Below are 25,156 nucleotides of genomic sequence, written 5' to 3'. Positions count from 1 at the left end.
ATCTGGAGAAGCCGCGCCTCCAGGAAGCTGTCTGCCGTGATTGACATGTAAACAGACACGCCCACAAAGGTGAGCATTTCAGCGTCCTTCACACAGTGCAATGTATGTATTTTCGACAATCTATTAATGTGCCGGCGAATGCCCCGCCCCCACGCTCTGTCTCATGTTTATAAAGCAGCATGAACTTGGCTACGGAGTGGGTGGGAGGAGGGCGGGCCGTCCTCTGGCCCTACGTCACTGTGCAGTGAGGAGGAAGTCAGTGTCCCATCTATAGACACGCCCACTCATGAATATGCATAAGTAGGCCACAAATCAGCCTGTTTGTGTAGAGTTGATCAGAAAGTGACTTTTCAGAGGCTAAAACTCTGGAAAACAGGCAAGTTTGGAAAAATAAACCTCAAATACTATGTTTTGGGGGTTCTTAGAACAAATGAAGATGGGTGAAAAATAACATGACATGTGACCTTTAAGATCGATTAGTTTTCCTGGACACCAATCATGGCCTTTCTTTGAACAACACAGCGGTAGAAACTAGGTGTAGGAACACATAAAAATGGGAAGGAATATACATAAAAATATGAATAATAAAAAAAATACAGCAAGAAAAGTCTTGTGAGATGTGTCTAGCTTGAATGTATTCATTTTGAGTGAGGGAGCGGTTGCATGTGCACAGCCGATGAGCGTGCGTGTCAGTGGAGCAGATGCATGTGTGTTAAGTCCTGAGTCCAGTCCGACACGACGACCGGGACAGGTAGCAAGGTTTATGTTTACAGTGCAGGTAGTTAATAAAGTACAGCTCTACAACACCAGCACAGCCTGTTGTTTCTGCTCGGTTCCACTTTTATCTGAGGATTTAACACCTGAGGAGAAGCTGCATTCAGCTCTGGAGAGTAAGGATCTCCCCTGTGTCCCTCAACCATGGTTAGGAGATGAAAATAGGAAAGAGAATTACAACATCCACTCGGTCCGTGAATGAATCTGCCTTTGGCTTGCAGTTTTTTGGCGTACATAGGTTGTCATATCCACAGAATGTCCATTGTAATGAAAAAATATACTGTAGATCATTTACATAAACCGAATGGATACTATGAAAGTCAAGGGTACATTTGTCATTAGAAATGTCATCAAAACATTTCTAAAGCCACAATCTATCTTGAAATAAGGCAATTTGCCACTAAAATATACGAGATGTCCGCCATCTTCATTGACTGGGTGAAACACAGACCCTCAGCGTCGAACACTGCCGCTAAGGGTCTTGACCGATGGTCACTATGTGACGAGTTGGGGATCAGACTGTGTTGCTCAAACATGTGATGCCCTCGTGGCGCTCAGACTTTTCAGCATTGGTGATAAGTTTCCACGCTTGAATCCATACTTCAAGTGCTCCAATCACTTCACTGGCTCCGCCTTATGTGCTTTGATTGACAGACCAAATCAATCTGCTGAAAAACGGCATTGTGAAATAAAAAGGCCATCGTGGAAAAGGACATTATGAAATAAAAATTTACTTTGAAAAAATCTTGGAATCTTGAAAAAAAGTATGAAATTGATAAAATAATCATTATGAAATATCTAATTATAATGAAATTATAATAATTAAATATTAAAGAATAATAAAACATATTTCATTATAATATTACCTTATTTTGCAATTTAATGGCCATATTATATATTTGTCTGTTATTTATCAAAATTGCATTTATTTCAAAATGTTGTTTTTATTTATTAAATTATGAATCTTTTGGACTTCCATACATCTTTGGTTCAAATACACTTTTGACATAATCTTGCTAATAGACAAACAAACAAATAAATAAATAAATGTATTACTGTACCTCCTTGGCAGAGGTAGGAATCTCAGAAGAAGACAGTACATTTACCGCATGTCTATGTAAAACCTAAAGATTTGTCTTTGAGTTTCCCTTTTCCTCAAAAGTAAAGATGGTTTCAAAATGAAACACAACACACTACACATACAAAAACATCAAACTTCACACAAAAAACACAAAAACACGCAAAATGGCAGCAAAAAACATTCCTAAAGTAGGAAGTACATCACTTGATTCAATATTAATTGAAAGCACTTTAAAGAAAGTCACTGCATTGTCTGTCAGAAAAAGCTCTGAAGAATTGCATTTCTTCCTTAAGATTAGATACAGAAACTCCAAAATAGATCATCACACACACATGCATGCACACACACACACACATTAAAGGGTCTCTAATGAGTTTCTGCTCTGATGAGGTGGGGCGATCCAGAACAATCCAGGTGTTTAACCTTTCACTGGGTGTCGGAGAAGCGTTTACGAGCTGTTTGAGACCCGCAGAGTCCTTCAGAGAACAATACAGTCTAAGTATCTGTGATACGCTGACGGGGCAGAGGTCGTCCCGCTAAAAACCGATCCACTCAGCTTGTCTTTTTCAACTGGAGACAATCATCTCTGTGGGGATAATTACAGCGTTCCCTGCAGGAGGAGCCGGACGCTTGGCCAGGCTCTCCACAGGAGGACGGACATGGAAGAGTCAACTAAATACTAACAGTGCTTTGGAAACTCAGGGGATCACATGTAAAGGACATTTCATGCAGCGAGGTGGGGATGTAGAGCCGGTTGAGATGCCTCTCGCCAGCGGCCCTGCGGACTTGGGGCTCAACAGATAAGCAAAGGGCACCGGCCACAGCAGAGGAGGGGACAATAATAGTAGGTTCACTGGGAGATTCAGAGCAAGTGTTTCAATTACTTGCCATTTTTTGCAAACGATTCCTTTATCAATTCCAGTGTGCACGAATAAGCACCGTGCAACGTGGCTACGTCATTCACCAGTGCAGCCAGCTGGAAACATGGCGTCCAAGTGGCACAAATGCTCCAAAGTTTGGTTACATTTCATGAGGAAGGATGACTACAGGGCAGCGAGCAACAACATCAAAGTGGATATTTCATCAAAGGGAGGAAATATTACCAGTATGCAGAAGCATTTACACACAACATTCACGCTCATTTTAAAATCTATTACTAACGGCTAACTTCAAATTAATGCCTCCTCAGGCATTTCATTTAGATGAACATGACAAGGGACAGATCCTGTCTCTAGATTCTCCTTTTACTGAGGCAGGAAAGAGTAAAAAAACAGGCCAGGATTAGGGTCTGGTACCGAAACACGGACCAATATGGCTGGCAAACGGTAGTAACCAGACCAAAATAAGAACAAACATTTCTTTCTGACTTTCTGTTTAATGTTAAGCTCATAACAAGTCGTGTTTGTAGACAAAATGTTGGACTTAATCTTTAACACCAGCTTTAAAAGACACAGTTTTGCATTTACACAGGAATGCCACAGATTGACCAGCTCAGGGGTTTACTGCAACCTGCGGCTCAGGAGCCACATGTGGCTCTTTGACTCTTTTGCAATGGCTCCCTATAACTTTAATTGAAATAATGAGTGACTTTTTTTAAATTTTTTTTTACAAAGGCTATTAATGATTATTTACAAATAAAATCATGATAACAATATTCATCTCCAGTATTATGTAGTTTAATATAATATTGTTTTATTGTTTTTGTTTATTTATTATTTCCATATGTTACTTGTATATATATATATATATATATATATATATATATATATATATATATATATATATATATATATATATATATATATAGATAGGATAGATGAATATCACCAAAAAGTGACTGACTGACTGTATGTGTGCTATACCACCAGTAAAAATCTTATCAATTCCCATCCCTAGTTCAGTGTTTGTGGAGCAAACAACTTGAGTAACTGAGGTCTGGACCAACCGTAATTGTTCAAAAATAAAGAGGTCCTCTCCACTGTCCACCACATCACATGTTTGACACTGCATTAATTCTCTTCATCATCTTCTACACTGCATGGAGTTCTGTTCTGACTGCCTCTCTGTCAGTCTCTGTAACTTTGTATCACTCTGTTCAATCTTTTAAAGGAACCATGCGCTCTTCTAAAGCCTGAAATATGCTTCTGCATCAGGTCGACATCGTAGATCCACGTAGCTCTGTGCCTCAACGTAAACCTGTACGCTGTAACCTGACGTGCACCTCCTAAAAATCCTGACAGCGTCTCTAGGCGATGAGGTCCGTAAGGGCTGTGATCGGTCCACCCCAAACCTCAGTCAACGCCACAATGTTTTAATTTTTTGCTGAGCAAAGCGAGAGTCGAAGCGATTGAGTCGAAGAGAGAACTGAGACCGACAAAAAGTGCCAATGTTTTATTATTTCCTTTCACGGCTGCACCATATGTGAAGCACCACCAAACGGAGTCCAATCACAGACAAAATGTGTTTTCTGTTATTATTGATACTGTACCTTGTATACCTACAGTGTGTTTATGTGTGTTTCATTAACAGCAAACAATGAGTGACATGCTAACTTTATGTTTAAAGTCTACAGATCGATACATTTTAATACTTTGTTTGCATATTGCACATGTTTATATTGAATAATAAAGCTGCTTAATAAAGATGGTTAAAAACAAAAAAAAACATTGTTTACTGTGACCGGAAGATGAACAAGGACTTTTAAATGCTCCTCTGAAACTACGAGCAAACACATCCTTCTAGCGTAGTGTTTCTCATCTGGAGGTGCGTGTAGCCCTAGGGGTACGCGATGGCAGTACAGGGGGTACTTGTGAGAGAGAAATAACAAATGAAAAGCATTAAAATATGGGGTTTTATAATGTTTATTTTTAGTTAAAAAATAATAAACATGCTAAATATTACCAGTAACTCACAAAACGACAACAAAAACACACTAAATAAAAAAAAATATACTGAATAACAAAAAAAACAGACCAACAACAAAATAATACACAAAATGACACCAAACATACACGCACTAAGAGAAAAATACTTACTATTACCAGTAACACACAAAACCACAACAGACTGCACGAAATAAGAAAAAATACACAAGATCACTACAAAATACACAAAAATAACAGAGAAACATACAAACAACATAAAAAACAACCAAACACACACACTGAGAGAGAATAATTTAAATAATACCAACAACACACAAAAGTGACAACGAAAAGACACGAAATTAGAGAAAAATATAATGAACAATAAAAAGAACAGACAAACAACAACAAAATGACGCAACAAAACACACAAAACGATGATAAATTAGAACATGAACTGAAAATACAAGAGTCAGTCTTGGTCCCACATTAAGAGAGAGTGACAGGAAATGATAAATAAATAAAATAAATCTATTCAGAAGACACTAAATACTGTTTTATTCCACTTATTTACAAAAGGAGATTATTTAAAATGTGTTAATCACTCATTCATTCCATCATTATGCTCTATAGTTGTTTTTTTCCACAGTATTCTGAGCAAAATGTTGTATTCGGACAAAGGAGGGGTACATTGATTCAAATTTAGAGAAAGGGGGTACTTAAGCCAAAAAAATTGAGAAACACTGCTCGAGTTGCATGGCAACCATTTGCAACGTGACACGTCCCCTCGACGCAGAAGTGCTGTTGGCCAACCTCTGTGCCACGTCGATGCCGTACCTACGGCATAGGCCCTGATGCTGTCACATATAGAGAAGAGCAGCAGCAGTGGGATTTTATCCTTGAAAACTCAAGATGAGCTTTTAAAACCACTTGTTTGTAGACAAAACATCACTGCATGTGACTTCTAAACTACATTGACAGACAGCCTTAATCTAAAAGTCGAGGGTTGGTGGTTTGAATCCCACCCTGTCTCGTCCTCACACTGTCATTCCTACAAACAGCTTCTTTTACTAAAGGGACACAAACCGAGGACGATGTGTGGTCTTTCCCTCCTTTCCAATTTTAGTCGCTCTTCCTCTTTTTACCTTCAGGCTGAAACGTTTAACCTCAAAGGGAAGATTCACACATTGTGTTTCAGTTTAAAGAGCCCTAGCCTTCAAGCAAGGAGGAGGAAGCAGTGGTGGGATTCGTGGTCACATGAACCAATAATTGCTCCATTTGTGCACACTAAAGACAAACTATCCCAGAGGCTGGTTCGGTTGGAGTTTACTGGAAATCAGTTCTCATGTTTACACAGCTTTAAAAACACCAGGAACTTATTCAAACAATCCAAACCAATCCACCACAAACTGCATCAAACTGGACATTATGCAGAGTTAGAGCTGATAAGTATCCATAAGTTGAATATGAGTGGTTGAGTTATTGACAGCAGTGATTCATCCGCAGGCGGAACCAACATTAAATCCTGTTAGTGAGGAGGCCTCAGTGGATGCTCCAGGACATTAAAAGGAATAAACTCTATCAAAGTGTCGCCTGCCGTCTGCAAACTGATCAACAATGAGACGGATGCATCCGAATCTCAGCAAACATTATGCAAAGTCTATGAAAACCCAATCTGCATGGAAATGTTCTGACTTGTCCAATCTCTGAAAGATGGATCCATGTTTTTATAATGTTCACACCAAACTGTGAATGTTGAGCACAAACCCAGACTCATCAGATCACCAACAGTGTCTGTGATTCTATGTGAACTGGAGCCTCAGTCTGTGGAGAGACACTGGCTGTGGTTTCTGCTGCTGCGCTCCAGCTGCTTCAAGGTTCATGGCTCACGATCTTCTTCTGCACACTTTGTGGTTGCTTCTGTCAAGAATTACTAAAACTTTAGCCATGTGTCCAATGTCTACGTTTTAAACAAAAAGGTGCTTCTTCTTTTCCTTGAGCTGTCTTCCTTTGTAGTTTTTTGCTTAAAACTACTACCACGACTCAGTCTGACTGACGTCTACTTTCTTGAAAAGTGCTTTACAAACACACATTTTCCTGCTGTTGTGTTTACAAGTGACTTATCTTCTGGAGCTCTGCCACCAACATTCAATGCTGTTTTGGTGCTGTGCATTACATTTAATCTGGTTGGTCAGCTGTGATGTGATGCCTTTGATAGTTGTCTGGTCATTTAATTTTTTGTAGTTCCACAATGTCCGTTGATGATTTTAAAACCAAAAAAATATAATTTACTCAGTAACGGTTGGGTGTAGAGCTGTTACAATTACTAAACTTATTTAAGTACTAGCATACTTAGAATAGTTCTCCTGACCTGCCACTAGGAGGGAAATTCAACTGCTCTTGGAGCAGTTAAGACGCGCCAAGTCTATGCTGTAAAATCTCCAATCAATAGGGATGTAACGATTCACTCAACTCCCGATATGATTCGATTCGCGATACTGGGTTCACGATACGATTCTCTCACGATTTATTTTACAAAATGGGACTGTAGACAAATAATGACTGAAAAATATTCTTTTATTTTTTTCGGGGAAAAAAATTGAAATACTGTACTATTTTCCTTTTGTTTTTCATTGTCAAAAGAGTCCCTTGATAAACTATTCAAAACAATGTAATTAACTAAAAATAAATCATTTGAATGAAATAAATAAAAGAATAATACAAATGAAGAAAAAGCCTATTAATTTAAATTTTGGTTCTATATTAAACAATGCAAAACTGGAGTGCAACTGAAATGTTTTTTGTGCCTTAACAATTGGACTTTTTAATTGCATTGTATTTGTTTGAACCAGCAGAGTGCGGTGGAAACCCAGTGGTCGGTTGCCATGCAGATATTATAGCAGTGAAGAAGAGATGCTATGCTAGCAGACAGAGCTAATAGAAAAACGTGACTTTTACAGATATTCACATAATATTACATATTGTGATGGCCGGGCCACACAGAGGTAACAGCTCCTAAATCATTTGATGATTGCCACTGACATTATTCTCTGTCCCTTTAAGAACAGAGGTGGTGAGGGGCTGGCCTGGAGAGAGCTGGAGGCGGCCTTAAGTGGACCAGACCATTGCAGAGGGGGACTGAGGTTAAGGGGGCTGTGTTTGTCCCTTAGTTTTGGTTGTTTATCCCCTGTGTTTCTCCTTATTTATATTTGGTATGGTCCAAACTGTATTTAAGATGACTCCTGTCTCATTTGAGGCAGTTGGTTTTGTGTTAGTTCTTGTTGCACATGCCACCTCTGTTCTTGGCCTGTGTTAGTCTGTGGCCAATAAAGCACCTTTTTTGGAAATGTAACGCTGTTGTCTCCTTGCCTCACTGCTTGGACCCTAACACATATATTCTTTCGGTGCTAAAGGGGCAAATAATCATTTATGAACATATTTAAGAGTATAAAGCGGCCAGAAAGTAGTAGCAGATTCCGCCCGCCGCCTCAGTCTTTGGACAAGAGAAGGATAATATGAGTACTGCGATTCAATTTTCAGAAAATTGATATCAACCGTGATACCTATGAATCGATTTATAAACTGCCTTACGGTTAATCGTTACATCCCTACCAATGAACAATCTATGCTGTTAACTAACTACTCATTATTGTTGGGAGTGGTGGCCTAGTGGTTAAGGACGCTGGGCTTGTAATCGGAGGGTTGCTGATTCACGCCTCACCTGGACCGTCACTGTGGGATGTTGAGCAAGTCCCTTAACCCCGAACTGCTCCCCAGGCACCGCAAAATGGCTGCCCACTGCTCCTCAGGGATGGGTTAAATGCAGAGGACAAATTCCATTAATGTAATAACATTACATGGCCAATTAAAGGCGAAAGCCCCGATTTAATCTTAATTATTCAATATACTGTACCTCTCTATTCACTCCCTACTCACCGCAAATTGTAGAGCCACAGGTGCCTGTTTGTGACGCAAGATTTGTACAACGTCACATGATCTTGTTCTCAGTCAATAGCAAAATCAGTTGTAATAGCCGGGTTTTAACCCATAGAGGGCAGTCACAAAATATGCTAAATTGAAAAACTTTGACTAAAATGTTGAGAGTTGGACCAAGACCAATCAACGGCACTACATCATACAAAATATATTTGTATTCAGCAGTTTTGGGGTTTAGTTACTCTTTAAAGCTGCTATCCTCAGTGTCTGAGAGAACGTCTTGATGTCCCGCCCTCAACAGCTCTACTTCCTCCCCTGTCTCTGCCAATCTACCAGAAGCTACGCCTCTATGTTTGTGCATGCGCATTGCAAAACATAACAAAGACGCATGACTACAAAAACTACACATTTATTGTTAGAATGCCATAACTAAAACATGTTTATAAAATGTCGCCAAATCCTGGTCCTTTCGGAATCCTTTTAAAAGCAGCAAGTCCCTCCACTTTTGAAAAGCAGATCGAGATAAATCCTGTTGTGGTCACGAAGACGTTTATGCACAAGCTTTTTATCCGGACTTTTCTTTTGTCTTTTAGTAGAAGCTTTATTCGTTGGCAATCATGGAATGGGTCACTTTGGAGTTTTGGAGCTCTCCTCCATGACGCTATGATGCTCAGAGTGATACCTGGTTGAGACACGCTGCCTCGTTTACGCAGCAGCACGCGCATTCACTTTGATTGACAGTCCTCGCTCCAGGAAGTTAAAGCCTATTGGCTAGGCGCACTCGGCGATCATTTCCATTTGTATAGGGGTCTATAGGACAAAGGCGGGACTTAAATACATTAATGTATATGAATGACCACCGGCAGTAGACCATAGTAAAAGACTAGTTAGGTATTTTTTTGCATTTCAAAAGAATCATACATGAACATAGATTTCTCAGAAACTCTGGATATCAGCTTTAAGTACAAGTATAATTACTGACTTAGAAATATATTCAAAAGGTAACCATAAAAGCAACTCAATTACAGTAACGCGAGTACTTGAAATCTCTTACTTTCACCTCTAAAAAAAGCCAGTTAGTTAATCAAAAATCCCCTTTACGGACCATTCTCTGCAAAGCTGGAGGTAATTTAGGTTTGAACTCCTATAGATTACACACAGAGACATAGTTCACTTTTTTCTCAATTCCGATACTCAGTTTGATTTTCCTCTGATCATCTTCACGTCGTCTGAAGACACAGAGCAGCTCATAATGAGCAGCTGAACAGATGTACCTAGTGTGTGAACATTGTCTTTAATGTGTTTGTGAGAGCGTTGGAGGAATGAGGCCATTTCTGCAGTGAGTTCCCCTGGATTTAATTCTCCTTAACCTCATTCCTAAATCTCTAAACTCCACTCATTATTTGCTCAATTGGTGGGCTTGGTCCACCCCCCCCAACCCCAAGGTTCTCAGAGCTGGGAGTCATTAGAGCCTCGTGCAACACACGTGTAGAAGAAGACACAGACAGACAGATAGACAGACAGACAGACAGACAGAGGACCACCCACAGGTCTGTGGTCCTCAGACAGCTTTGACTTATGATAGCTGAGCCTCCAGAATCCAACAAATTGACTTTTTGCAGCCCATCACTGCAGAATTTCCCCTCCCAGGAGAAACTGTGCCACCTCCCATCTAAGCTTAGATCCATGACTAGAGCAGCTGATTTACTCAATCAGGTTCAAGAGTCGCTTCTTTGTACTGAATGAGGACTCACTGAATCTTTGACTCAATAACACAGATCCATTGAGTCCTATGAGAATCTGCTGCTAAGTACACAAATGAAGTAAAGTGAGTAAACTCACCATAACAGGATGAGCTTAAAGCATTCAGTTGAATCCAATCACTGGCAGAATCCCAGTATATATATATATATATATATATATATATATATATATATATACTGTCTGATTTCTTAAAAAAGTGATACAAATGCATCATTACAATTATATGATTTTTAAAGTTTAAGAAAATTATATCCCCATTAATACCCATACAGTAGGTCCAAATGTATCCATAAGGCCCCATTATTATTTTAAAAACTTAGATAAAATGCACAATCTCGATTAGATCCAAATTAAACTTGACGTAATTGAGAACCCCACCCGACATAACTGAGTCAAATTTTCTCAAGATCGGTCAATTACAAAATATCAAACATTGAAATTTTGCCAATGATCTTTTTTATTTTTATGTTTTTTTAAAGTGATCCAGAATAAATATATTGATCTGGATCCCTTTCAATATTTAATGGAATCATCCATGGCATAAGCAATGGAGGTAGTAAATGCCCTTGTAACGGGTTAGGACCTCAGGCAAGGGTTCTCGCAACATTAAAATACTGACAGCCGAGTCCATGTCACATGCTTTATTATTACTGCCATTTTCAATCTCCCAGGGGTCTCCTGACGCCTTCTCCAGCTCTTCTCGTAGGGCGTTAGATGGGGGTACACCCTGGACAGGGCACCAGTCCATTGTTGGGCATGGACTGGCTTATTATTATGGTAGTCTGCTCTATGTCACTTTGGTTTCACAGATCAGCCACTCACCCTGTTCCTGCACTCACTAGATAATGAAGCAGAAGGGTAATCAGTTGATGCGTTACACCTGCAGCCATTCACCCGTGGTAGAGTCCCTCTGCTGCTGCTGACACACACGCCACAGCCCTTTCAATTAAAAACATTTATTATTCATTTTCTGGGCACAGGCAAATTCCTCTGACCCCCTGAAAGTGGGTTTCTGACCCACTTTTGCTTCCCGAACTTGGAGTTGGGAACCTCTGTCTGAATTGTTACAAGTGTACATATTGTTGTTACATATTTTGTTGTGATATTAAGAGACTGCAGATTTTTCCTTTTGGGTCTGTTCAGCACCATTGTCGACTATATAAGAAAACTGGGGTTTCCTCCAAACATAGATGTCCCTGAATGCCTCTCACACACAGATAGTCTGGATTGGGCTCAGATGCAGTGGAAAAACTTCATCAATGCCTCTTGTTTGTCTTTGTTGCACTTGCAGCACGTGTGTGTGTGTGTGTGTGTGTGTGTGTGTGTGATTGACAGGTGTCTGTGTGCACCACTGCAGGGCATCAGGCCTGTTAGTGCATGATTAGAGGACATTAGAGGTGAGAGCAGGAGGGGAGCTGGGGGGTGGGGGGCACAGCTGTTGCTGGTGACTGTTATTACCCACAATGCAGTGTGTGTGGGGTGGGCCCTCGGCACCTGTGGCCTCCCGTTGGGCTCATGGGGGTCAAACACAGACCGACACACAGCTGCATGTTGTGACTCCACACAAGCAGAGTAAATGGGATTTTTGTGTGAAAATTCCTTCATTTTCGCCAATAAATCGATCACATGCATTTTAACCTCTGAAAACAGAGACTCTCAAACACAGAAAAGCCAACATTTAGTGACCATGCTTAGCAGGACTTGCTTTGTGCTAAGCTAACCAAAACATGTGGTTTTGGTTAGCACATTGACCGTTAGCACATTGACCATTTGGTTAGGAAGGCAGCACATTGACCGTCTGCAATAGATGGAACGCAAAGATTCATCGTCAAGTTTCTTTATTTGTCACCTGGAAAAATGACACACAAAAAAAAGGAGGCCAAACACATAGAAATTTGTTTTTTAAAGGGGGAGGGGGGGGGGTAATGTTTTTTAGGCACCATTCTATAGCATAATCAAATAACTATGCTACCCAATTTTTTTGGGAAAATGTAGCAAATATTAAAAAAAAAAAAAAAAAAAAAAAAACTTAAAAGAAATTTCCCCCTGTATCACACAGTTCATGACGACTCATTTTATATCATCTGTCTCTTTAAGAAACTCCAAGCTTGTCTGACACGCCCATGAACATTCCCCCTTCTGTACGCATACAAACACGCATGGATGTTGTTTACTTCTGTTTTTATGTACACTGTATTTGGCTACTTTCTAAATTTTTACATTGCTACAATACATTAGAATTATTATCAAAGTGAGGAATGCTAACGTACGGACGGAGATCTCTCTTCCCTGACACCGACACACACACACACACACACACACACGCTTACCTGTGCTGCTGCTGCTGGCGCTATTGTCCAGAATAGGGATCACATTGTGTCTGTGTACTTATGAATCCACTTTCAAATAAGCATTTGTTTTAAAGCAGTTATCTGAAAAGGCAGGCAGACCGATCGACACGCAGTTATCTGTCAGCTGTTTGCTGTGATTGCAGCTGTGTTGGCGGAGCTGGGAATGACATAATAACATGATATAAATCTTGAAAAAGTTTATTTTACATAACCATTAATCTTTCTGAGACGTGACAGATTTCAGGGACATTCCTTTAAAGCAGGGGTCTGCAACCTGCGGCTCTGGAGCCTCATGTGGCTCTTTGACTCTTTCACAATGGCTCCCTATAGCTTTAAAAAAATATGATAATAATGAATTGTTATTTCTTACAGATGGTATTGATGATTCATTACATTAACTTCAAATAACATTATGGCAAAACAATTTGATAACCTAAAAATAAATCAATTTGCGCAATAAGTCAGCCACCTTCCTACTTCACCTCCTGCAACATCTACAGACCATCTAAGATAACTAATCTAACAAAAAGATTTTATATGTGTGGGGAAAGATTTATTTAACTGTCAACATGCCAGCTTAACATGCATGCTTGATATAGAAATTAGCATGTGCTCTCAAATTCAAGTTATTTTTGTAGCCCTTCAAATCCATTAATTCATAAATTTATTTGATATTATTTTATACACTAAATTGTCTTCATTGAGAAGGTTTTTTTTTTTCCGCTCCGGAAGGACTTTAAACCAGGTGAGATTAGGCAAAATGGCTCTTTTGGGAGTAAAGGTTGCAGACCCCTGCTTTAAAGCATCAGCTTTTGTCAGAATTGACAACACATTCGTTAGAGTCATGGGCTGTGTTCAAAATCACATACTAACATACTACTCATACTAATGAGTATGTGGTAAATACCTGGATGTATACTATATCAGGACATTTTTTAAGTATGCACAGTAGGCACACTAGTCAAACTCAACCACCCCATGATGCATTGCGAGTGGAATGTAAAATCGTCCTGGGACTGGCTTCAAGCTAAAAGTCAAACGTCCTTTTCAAAACAAAAGCATCTTTTCTTGTCTTCCATTCATTTTTAACCCTTTTGTAATTAGGGCTCTTGTTTTGAATGTCATTAGCATAATGGAGGGTCTCTGAAAATCTCCAAAATGTCAGAATGAAATGTGTTTCTGCGAGTTTTATGGATCAAATGACCAGATGTTGATATTCTACTTGGTCACTTTCTCACTTTAAACTCTTTTCGAACTTTCAAAGGTGACAAACTAATGGAGATATTTTAGCCTCGGTGTGTTTTAGCTTTTAAAAGATGGGAGACCAACACCTGAGCTACCAGACCTTCAGTGAATGGAACAAAAGGAAGGATTGGCTTTGTGGATGCGCCTCACTGAGGCTGTTCTGAGTTGTTGTTGTTGTCATTTTCTCTGTGTTTCTGTGTTTCCAACACAAACAACGGATGCACTGCCGTGTCATGAGATATATCTTGTTGGAAGAGTATGGAGGCTATATTAAATAATTGTTTATGTTTCTTTAATGGTGTTTTGCAATGTTGATTTCGTTAGATGGGTAAATATTTGTTCATGTGGATCTTGTTGGGTTTTTTCTTTCTTATTATGAACTTCATATTTTGATAAGCAAATTAAGATGACTTTGTTGTAAATTGCGCTATACAAATAAAGTTGAATTTAATTGAATAAACACTTGCCAACAGAAACATATGAAATTGTCATTGGTGGTCTCGATTTGCAACGCCCTGCCTACCCAACCCAAGTGGTCACGGCACGTCACTAGAACTGTCATCATCATTGAGGAGTGGTGGCCTAGTGGTTAAGGAAGCAAGCTTGTAATCAAAGGGTCACGGGTTTGAATCTCACCCAGGCCATCACTGTGGGATGTTGAGCAAGTCTCTTAACCCCAATCTAACTGCTCCCCGGGCGCCTGCAATTGGCAGCCAACTGCTACCCCTCGGGGATGAATAAAGGTTTAATTATCAACCTCAAAACCATACTCATAGTATATGGTAGACAGCATATACTAATTGAGTATCGTGCATAGTACGGAGTGAGCCATTTCAAACACAGCCATGGATTTCACACGATCTCATGCCACACCTCAAACTCGAGAAAAGAATGTACTCCACTCCTTGTGGCTACCCACAATGACGGCTGATGCTGGTATGAAGATGAAGAAATGTGACACGAGAAAACAGGAACATGTCGGCCAGGGGGTGTTCTGAGTTATTTACAGATTCTGAAAGTCTAGATGCTAAGCTATCCAATGATGTCACACACATAGGAATCAAATATTATTTGAACAACTTATGGCTGCTTCAATGTTGTCATCAAAGTTCCTGAAGTTTTTGTCACCTCAGAGCAGCCATATCTGAGGGGGCAGAAACAAAGGCTGTGCATTTGCATTACTTTGCATTGACCCAACCCCACAGCAGTGGTTGTCGATAGCTGTTTGAACTGTTTTAATGCGTTCAGTATATCAACTGAAGCGAACCAGGAGCTTTCGGAAACAGTTTAATTTTTGTATCCCTTTTATTGAATGAGCTTACGTTTTCTCTGCTTGTTTGACTCAATGTGACGCAGTGGTAGGAAATAAACAATGGAATACTGTCTTAAATCTTGAATGATGTCTTGAAAAAATAATTGCAGCAACTATGCGATCACCTACATAGGAACAATTTATATAAGAACTTTCAGTCTGGCTTTAGAGCCTATCACAGCACAGAGACTGCCTTAGCAAAAGTAACCAATTATCTTTTTTAGCCTTAGATAGAGGGTTGATCTCAGATCTGGTGCTCTTAGATCTCAGTGCAGTCTTCAATACAATAGATCATAATTTATTGCTGAGACTAGAAAGTGTTTTTGGGATTAAAGGTTGGTTTAAATCCTACCTATCAGACAGAACCCACTTTGCTCATGTTAATCTCGCCTCAACGGATGCCAAAGTTAATCATGGAGTTCCAAAAGGTTCAGTTTTGGGACCAATACTCTTTATATCATAGATGCTTCCACTAGGTAACATTCTCAGAGAACATAATAGAAATTTCCATTGCTTTGCAGATGATACACAGCTCTATTTGTCAATGAAATAAGATGAAACTCATCAGTTATGAAAACTTCAATATGCAATATAATGTTATTACTCTGTCACCCAGCACCACAGTAAAAATAAACTTAGGCGTTATCTTTGATAACGACTTATCCTTTAACTCTAATACTGTAACAAATCTCAAGGACAGCTTTCTTCCACCTCCTTAATATCTCTAAAATCAGGAATATCTTGGCCCAGAGTGATGCTGAAAAACTACTCCATGCATTTGTTACATAGACTGGATTATTGTAACTCTTTACTGTCATGATGTCCCTGTAACTCACTAAAAAGTCTCCAGTTAAATCAAAATTCTGCAGCCATAATACTAACAGGTACTAACAGGAGAGAGTATATTTTACACTATTGTGGCTTCTCTTCATTGCAGTTGTAAAATCTAGAATAGAGTTGAAAATCCTTAGCCTTCAAAGCTCTACACAATCAAACTCCTGTATATCTTAGAGACCTGCTAGTGCCCCATCGTCTAGGCAGAACACTCCGCTCTCAGGGGCAGATTCACTAAAGGTTTAGGGGTATTAAAACCTGTGGAAACGTCACTCCACGCGCAGACACAGTAATGCCGGGTTATAGCTAATCCCCCACTTCTGATCCTTGTTGTATACCCATCAGACCGCTTACACACGCTTACACTGATGTCCACCCTATACTCATTCCACTCACACATAGTCTAGCACCAGGTGTTTCCATGCAGGTAGACCTGCTAATACTGTATCATGTTTTTCTGCATTCAGTGCCTTCTCCTCGCCCTTCTCTCTCTTTTCTGTTTCATGTGTCGTGAAGCTGAAGGTGGCAGTTCCTGATCTGTGGTTCATGGCTCAACTAGTCTGGGACACTTTGATGTTATATCCTGGTCTGTTCTCCTCTTTCTGGTTGGCTGTAAAAGGGAGTTTTTACTCACCATTGTATAGTTGATGCATGTTCATGAGGGTTTGTTGTTTTCTTTCTTGAGAATTTTATATATTTCAATGAGATGTCTATTGTTGTAATTTGCGCTATATAAATAAACTTGAATTGAAGCTCTGAATGTTTCAGCCTGACAGTGGTGAGGTGTTTAAATATCAGTTTTCTTCTACGTCAAGGAATATCCTGGTCTGAAAGCAAACTGAACAGTATCCTGAACCATCAAAGAAAGACGTGACTTTTTAATGGGAACTGTATAAAGTGGCGTTAACACTGATGCACCACAACAAGAGTAACTATAAAGAAACGCTGCTCTGTGAGGACTGGGAATCATCAGACGATGAACGACTGTGACTGGGAACCGGAGCCGGGGTGGGTTTATGGGGAACAACACAGAAAACTTTGTGTGTATGAGGAGAGGCAGCAGCAGCAGTTCCAGGTCAGCTTTGTCTCCTTTAATCTGTCTTTGTCAGGACACATCTTCAATAGGAAAAGGCAAACAGCTGCTGTGATTAAAAATAAATCACACTCAGCACTTGTGGAAAAAACCCTGGAATAACTAATTTGGACTGGGACATGAAAGATGCATGAGGGCAAATGTAATAATTTCACCCATCAAAGGATCGACTTAAACGCTTTACAGCGCAGTCCTGAAAAGGGACGGAGCGTCGTTGCTCTCAGCAGTGATGAGGTTGATATTAGTTTAAACAGTCGCCTGGGACGGAGGCGGCGTCTCTACCTGCAGGAATCAAACATTTATCCCACTTTGCATACAAACTTCAGGATGAACTGGAATAATTACATTGCAGTCAAACACTGAATAACCAGCAGTACAGCAGTCCAATGTTTCCAGTCCGAAGCAAATAAAGTCATTGATTATTTTAATGTTCAACTAGCCTTATTTATTTATTTATTTATTCATTTTATTTTACTCTTTGTCACTTACAAAAGACTGGATTTCATGAAAGTCACTTTGGGTTTTTTTTAGTTAAAATTTAGTCAGTGGAAATATCAGTTCTAGTTTTCGTAACATTTTTTTTGTCCTATTGAAGTCTTTTTAAGTATTTTGTCAGTTTTATTATACGGTAATAGATTTTGTTAAATTATGTTTGTCATGTTTGTGAAAACCAAATCCGACCCTTTAAGTTTAGAGCATCCAATTCGGCCCAGCAGGAAAAAGTAAAAATGACAGAGAAAACATTAATTATTGTGTAAATTACCAAATAATCTAGTTGTAGATATCTCACATTCAACAATTCAATGACACTTCACAATGTTTTATAGGCTTAAAATTTTGCTTTATTTATATTACATGAATGTAGTCATTTTTAATTACAAATTGTGAAAATAACTCTTTAAATTACACAAAAAATGGTGAAAAGAGGACCTGATCATAAAAAACTATTGTTATTTTGTCCCCACCTAACAATGTGGCCCACTTGAGATCAAACTGGTCCACATTTGGCCCCTTAACTATAATGAGTTTAACATCTCTGAAATATGTTTAGCCATAACTCTTCAGAACTCTTTTTTCTGAATATTTGAGGAAATAACTTAAAAGTGTAAATCCATCCTAAAACCCTTTTTTTTTTTATTTCTGCTGAATACATATATGAAGATATGAAGGTATGAAGTATTGTAGTTTATTGATCCTAGTCCCACTCTTCACATTTTAGTCCAAGTAATTAAATTTAGCCCGAGTTCGGGCCGGATTCGTGCCTCATTTTTAATTTATTTTATTTATTTATTTATTTTTTTAAATTTCTATTACATTAATATTATTTTTGAATAAACACAAAAACGCTTCTATATTGTTGTGGTATCATTTCTAAAGTGATTACTGCTAGTAGTGGGATGGGATATTGACGGGTTTGTGTTGCGTTTAGTTGTTCAGTATTCACATTCACTGAATATTATTTGCTGATTTTGCTCATTCCTCACTTGCTGCTGGAGCGCAGGGAACAAATATGATTGCGTGCTTCAGTCAGGTCTGCGCTCCACGCACAGGCCTCCTGGTCTGGTCTGCAATTCTGTATGTTCTGGTTATGTTCCACTTGTGTGTATTCAGTGGTTAACTGATGCTGAGATTTCCCATGGCCGAGAAGGCATCATGGTTACGTGCAGGTTTCTCTGCCAATGTGTGTCTTTGTTTACATGTGTTCTGAGTGTTCATTGGTTGAGAGGCTGGGGAAAGGGCGGGCGTAAGCGGGTAAAAGACTAGTGAACAATTCTGTTCCCATGGGTGTATGACGGTTCTTTGTGTGTTGATTGTTTTTTCTTGGCGTGTTAGTACGACCTTCATTAAAGCCTGTAAAACTGTGATTACGGCTTGAGTCAAGTCATTATAATACCTTTTGTCCTGCGGTGCGTGTGTGCGCTACTAATCTACCGGCAATAAAATAATAATTTATGTCGGGTTTGCTTCGGGCTTGGGCTTACAATTGAAGTTCATGGGTCGGGCTTTATGCCCGGCTCGAGTCGGGCCGGATATTTTGGGCCCGATCTAACCTTTAATTGGTCAACAATGACGGCTCCGCCTCTAATATAACAGACGGGAGGAGGGACTAGTTTCCTCCTATCACACCCCTCAGTGAGCATCAATTGACAGCTCCATGTGGAACTGTGCAGCGCTGTGGGGGTGGGGCTTCTGTGACTGGGTGTGTCTTAACTACTCTAGGAGCCACGCCCATAATCAAGGCATTTTTTAGATTTCCCTCCTAGTGGCAGATCAGCAAAAACCTGAGGGTTTAGTTATACTTTAATCTGCAAGAAAAAGCTCCAATCCTGAGAGTTTAAATTTGAGTTACAATAATTAAATTGTCAAAAATTAGAGCATCAAAGCCTTGAGGATAGTTGTAATCCAGATTGCAGCGTAATTTTTTTTATCACATTTTTACCGTCGGCTGAGTACGTTTTGTATTTCGTTGCTGTCAGTTCTTCTTAAATTTAAGTTCTCGTTATAGTCATAGAATAAAGGGTCGTCGATTAAAAGTTTCAGTTGACAAAATTAACACTGCTATTAGGTTGATTGGTATCTAAACTGCTAACAGATACCACAGCACACATTCAGAAGTGTGGAGAAGAACAAACCAGTCATAATGTTATGACTGGTTGTATATTTGTGGTTTGAGTAAATTCACTAAGGAAAATTAAACTTTGGTGCTGTAGTTAATGTTTAATAAAAAGTAAATGATTGCGATGAATCCGACTGCAGAGCTTAGCGGCACATGTGCAGGTTAAAGACTTTTATTTCAATAGAGTGCAAATAAACAATAACTCAATGCACCACTTTCTAAACGAATGGAGGATCTTCCAAAGCTGTCAGTCAGTAACATCATCAGACATTAACTGCATCAGTGTCAGTCCGTCACTCATTTGTTTGTTTTAATACATACAAACGTTCACCACGGAACAGTCGATGCCTCACGACTATTCACTCGGAACAAAGACACCCAGGATCTATTCAAAGATTTACCACACTGTGTTTGCGTGTGTGTGTGTGTGTGTGTGCGTGTGTGTGTGTGTGTAAAACCGACATGGTAACGGAGAAGTCTTAGTTTGTTTGTTTGACTATATTCCAAAAAATGCAGAAAAAAATACTTTAAAAGATAATGGACATTACGTCACAATATTTACTTTACGGTAAGTCCATAACAACAGTTCAATGGACTAAAAAACAAAAGATGTTTGGGGAAAGACAGGCAACTTCTATCACAGTGTGGGCAAATGGTAAATGGACTTGATTTTATATAGCGCTTTATGACCACACTGAAGCAGAGTCAAAGCGCTTTACATATCAACTCATTCACCCAATCACTCTCACATTCACACACCAGTGGGACAGGACTGCCATGCAAGGCGCTAGTCGACCACTGGGAGCAACTTAGGGTTCAGTGTCTTGCCCAAGGACACTTCGACACATAGTCAGGTACTGGGATCGAACCCCCAACCTCTCGATCAGAAGACGATCCTCTACCACCTGAGCCACGGTCGCCCCAAATAGGTGATTGTTTCTGATCCAAAGGCCAACTTATCATCATTCATGTCATGTATTTACTTCATTCTTACCATTAATTCTTGTGTTGGACCCTAAAATTCTGTCAAAGTGACTTCTCAAATTATTTCTGGTGTTTTCAGATTGAAAGTTGCTGCAAAAAAATGACCTAATTTAAATGTCTCACAGAGCGAGGTTGTACCGGAATACTGGGAACAAACTACAACAAGTAAAAACACTTCTATGCGCAGAATACAGGACTCCACATGCAATTTCATAATAATGCCAAACTTTTCAGATAACGTCCAAATCGGGTGTTTACAGTATGATCAAATTTCAAACTTTGACATCTTTTAATCAAGCAAATTATCTTTCATTTATTGATCCATGACACCCATATGGTCCAGCTGTATCATCAAACAGCTACATCTGGTTCAGAACGCTGCAGCTCAGGTCTGAACCAGATCAAAGAGGTCAGAACACATTAGTCCAGTTTTAAAGTGTTTCCACTGGCTCCCAGTCAGCCTCAGAATAGACTTTAAAGTTCTGCTGCTGGTATATAAATCTGTGAATGGATTTGGTCCCGTGAGATGTGAACCCAGCAGGTCTCTCAGATCTATCCACACAGGTCAGATAGTGGAGCCCAGAGCTCACGGCAAACATAGTGATGCCGCTTTTAGGTGTTATGCTTCAAAGAAGCGGAACAAACTGTGGCAAAGTCAGCCTCCAATGGGAACAATTTGAAATCAAAGTTAATGGCACTCTTTTTCTCTTCTGCGTATAATTAAGAGGGAGATATTTAATCATGTTATTGTTGATTTATTGTTTTTACTGCTGATTTTAGTGTCCTTATTGATTGAGCTGTTGAACGTTTTCTGTTGCACTTTTGATCATGTAAAACACATTGAATTGCCTTGTGTATGAAATGCGCTATACAAATACATTTCCCTATTTTGAGCAGCACAGCGTAGCCCGTACAGCACACCAAAAGGCCAAGTTATATAATTACCCAAGGTGTGTTCTTAGAGGAGAGATGCAAGGTACCTTTGCATCCACCTCCTACAGCTGGATCAAAAACTCTCTCATTATTCAGGGCCGTGGTTTAGTAAGATAAACGTGCCTGACTGAAGAGGCGGAAAGGGAGCTGGCAGTGTTTCACACAAAAAGCTTAAATAGCCATCTCACAAGGACAAACATAGTGCCAAGTTGCACATCGGCTGGGTGCACCGTGCACCAAGTTGGGGACACTCTGTGCCTACACAGCTCCATACTCTCTGTGCTGTATGGTGGTGCGGGGCATGCGCTGTGGAGCTGTTAGGGAAAGCATCTCTGTGCTGTGTTAGGCACAGGCATGGAGCATATTGGTGCAGGAGAAAAGTAAAAAATCCGGACTCAAACCAATAAACCAAACCTTCAACCATTTTTGACAAGAACACTGATTCTTTGCAGCAGACAGATTCAACTTGAGTCGGCATTAATGAGCAGCAGTCGATCCTGGTTGCCTGCATTTACTTGCACGGAGCTCTTTTTCTCTTCTTCATGCCATCTACGAAACAGCAGAGTTGGAAATGTCGCCCCCTGTGGTCACAGATCAAATTTCGGTAAACAAAAGAGGTTTACATCGTCTTCTTTCAATTTGAATGATTTTTAGAGCAACCCAAAGTACCACAAGTTGAAAACAGAAACAAATTGAAAAAGCTGCTAAATGATCCTGAATGCTTCACCTCCTATAGAACTCAATGGACTAAAAGGCGCAATTCACGTCATCAATGATGTCATTTCAACATGGCGGTGCACAGACTCTCAAACGGTAAAGTAGTCCCATTTTGAAAAGTTAACAAAACGAATATGGTGCAAAATAAAAGTGTTTTATTAGGGATAGATCTTCTAAAGAGGACATTTCAAAGGTTTTAGGCCACATTTGTAAAAACAGTGGAATATCCTTTTAACTGCGAATGAATGCGCTGGTCGATTATAAGCTGTATGCCGTTTTTGAGTAATTGACAAAATAAACGTTGCGGCTGTTGAATTAAACTGGAGTCCCATGTCATACTCAATAACTGCTGTGAAGCAAGGGAGTTAACCCCAAAGGTGAGGACAGCTTCAGCCCCCAGAGCGAAGTTATATCCCCCTGGGTCTTCCGACCACAGTCTGAAGACGAGACAGGAAAGGTTAATGCACAAGAGCGTCATGGCTCCGCTTTTTTAAAATGCGATACAGACCAAGCGCTTTCAGCTGTAAATGTGAGCTAAACAATTTAATTTAGTCCCTGAACAGCAGTTGTGTCGACTACAAGAGAATTGGAGATGAAGGTGTGTAGGCAGACCACACTCTAACTACGTGAAGCCTCCATTAGCATTAGCATTAGGAGCAAAGGCATGTTTCCTGACTGGGGCATCGCAAAGCCTGCATGCTGTTGCTTATAGTCCGTATTGACAGGTGTACAGCGGAGGTGGGGCGCACAAACACACGCGTGCTTCTGTGTCCACCACCGCCCTGAAAGGGACAGAAGTGAAAGTGAGCGCATCACTCCGCTCTAGGACTCTCACTTTTAACATGCTTGGGCTGAATAAACAAAACAAGTGCGCACACACACACAAACACACACACAGCAGACACTTCCCCCGCTTTCAGAGTGAGTAGACTGGGGAAGAAGTCCGGTGCTCAGCCGCTTCGCTCCAACCGAGAGACATTTTTGCGGTTCGCGCATATGTTTTCACTTTTGTGCACAAATGTGAGTAAAATAAAGCTGTGTCACGTAAAGCCAACAACTCTTAGGTGTAAATGAGACGTTAAACAATGCAATAGAAGCATCTACAGAAGCTTTCATCATGAAAATTACATCATTGATCGGATCGGCAAATTAAGACATTAGAGCCGATCACATTAATTGCATAAAAATACAAAATATCGGCCAATCCGGTATAGCCGATCAGATCGGTGTAAATCCTAATGGGGATTGACAGACAGCGTATTGCGCTGCAGTTCCACAGCGGAGCAGATACGGATCCAGTGGACATCCGGTGTTACGCACAGTGGTGGCTGGCCATTAGAGGGCGCTTGGGCGCCGTCCCTCCTAGTGTTTTTGATTTTTCTTTTTTAAATAAATATTTTTAAAATAAACAACAATCAATTATTTTGGGAAACAAAAATAATTGCTGCAGGAAACATTTTTTGGGAAAAATGGTTTCCTGCAGCTTCCTGATGCTGTCTGCTGACTAGCTTGGGCAATAGAACAATCAGCCAGCTGGTGCGGCAGAGCAGCCAATCACTGACAAGAGATTCGACAAAGCAACAGGGTTATCCAATCAGCCTTGACGTCGAATCTGATGCCGCTTGGGCGATGAAGGTATCGTGTGGGGGAAACACGGGACCTGTGGAGGGCAGCAACGCGCCTTTGATGCGTCTAGTCTGCCAAAAGTTCAAAAATAATAATAATAATAATAATAATAATAAGAAGAAGAAGAAGAAGAAGAAGAAGAAGAAGAAGAAGAAGAAGAAGAAGAAGAAGAAGAAGAAGAAGAAGAACGTTGATGTGATAACAATGATGACAATGATGGATGAGGTGGGCAGTGTAACTATATGGCCTCTTCTTCAAAATCCATTTGAGAGGAGAACATTGATGGAAAACCTAAGGATAAAACAGTGAGGCCCAGATCAGCCTAACATCAAAATAATCCAACAGGCAGCAAAAAAGTTCATACATGAGGCTTGTCTCGTAATTGGTACAGCAGGAACGCTTGGCTAGCTAGATGCATTATATTGCTTACCGTGTTTGCATTGATCACTTTGTCACACAGGAGGACAGAAGGGCCAAATTCCAGTACAAATTGGACACATGCACGCACACACGTGGACAAAAATGATGGTACCCTTAACTTAAGCTTAACTTAATATTTTATTGCACAATGTTGTTGTTGAGCCAATCACTGCAGTCAGGTGATTTAAGGGTTCCATCGTTTTTGCCCTGGCCATTTTAAAATTCGTACAAAGTACTCTTCAACAGTACTGTCTGTCTGTATACACTCACATTCATTCCCTTGACCTGATTGTTCTTTGTATAAAGTTGACCGATTTACCACTAATGCACTGTTTCATGTGCTCAGCTGTATATAAAAAGGTAAAAAACATGTAAGTAATAAGTGATTTATTGCCAAAAAAGTTGTGCAACATGTTGTCTATGCTTTGTGCAAAAATGCCTCAAGTTATTAATAATATTGCCATTATATAAAACGCAGATGTTTAATAACCTGTTAATGTAGGTGAACATGAGATAATGTCTGTAACCTGCACTGGGCCCTGTGCGCGATGTACGCCTTCTTCTATGGAGCAAATTCTGTTTTCTAATCTGTTATTGTAGCGCAT

The 25,156-nt window shown here is 39.9% G+C and overlaps 1 long non-coding RNA gene across 1 annotated transcript; it reads right to left on the bottom strand.

The window, feature by feature from the left end:
- Positions 1-10,271: 10,271 nt before the first annotated feature.
- Positions 10,272-16,139, bottom strand: LOC114455599 (uncharacterized). Its single transcript, XR_003672744.1, has 3 exons — positions 16,007-16,139; positions 13,651-13,655; positions 10,272-10,284 (listed from the first exon to the last, which is right to left on the bottom strand). It is a non-coding gene; the product is annotated as an uncharacterized LOC114455599 (long non-coding RNA).
- Positions 16,140-25,156: the final 9,017 nt, after the last annotated feature.

This window comes from Gouania willdenowi, chromosome 21, assembly GCF_900634775.1.
Source record: "Gouania willdenowi chromosome 21, fGouWil2.1, whole genome shotgun sequence".
Classification (NCBI taxonomy): Eukaryota; Metazoa; Chordata; class Actinopteri; order Blenniiformes; family Gobiesocidae; genus Gouania; species Gouania willdenowi.
The sequence above is the reverse complement of the archived record's forward strand: the minus strand, read 5'-3'. Positions and strand labels throughout refer to the sequence as shown.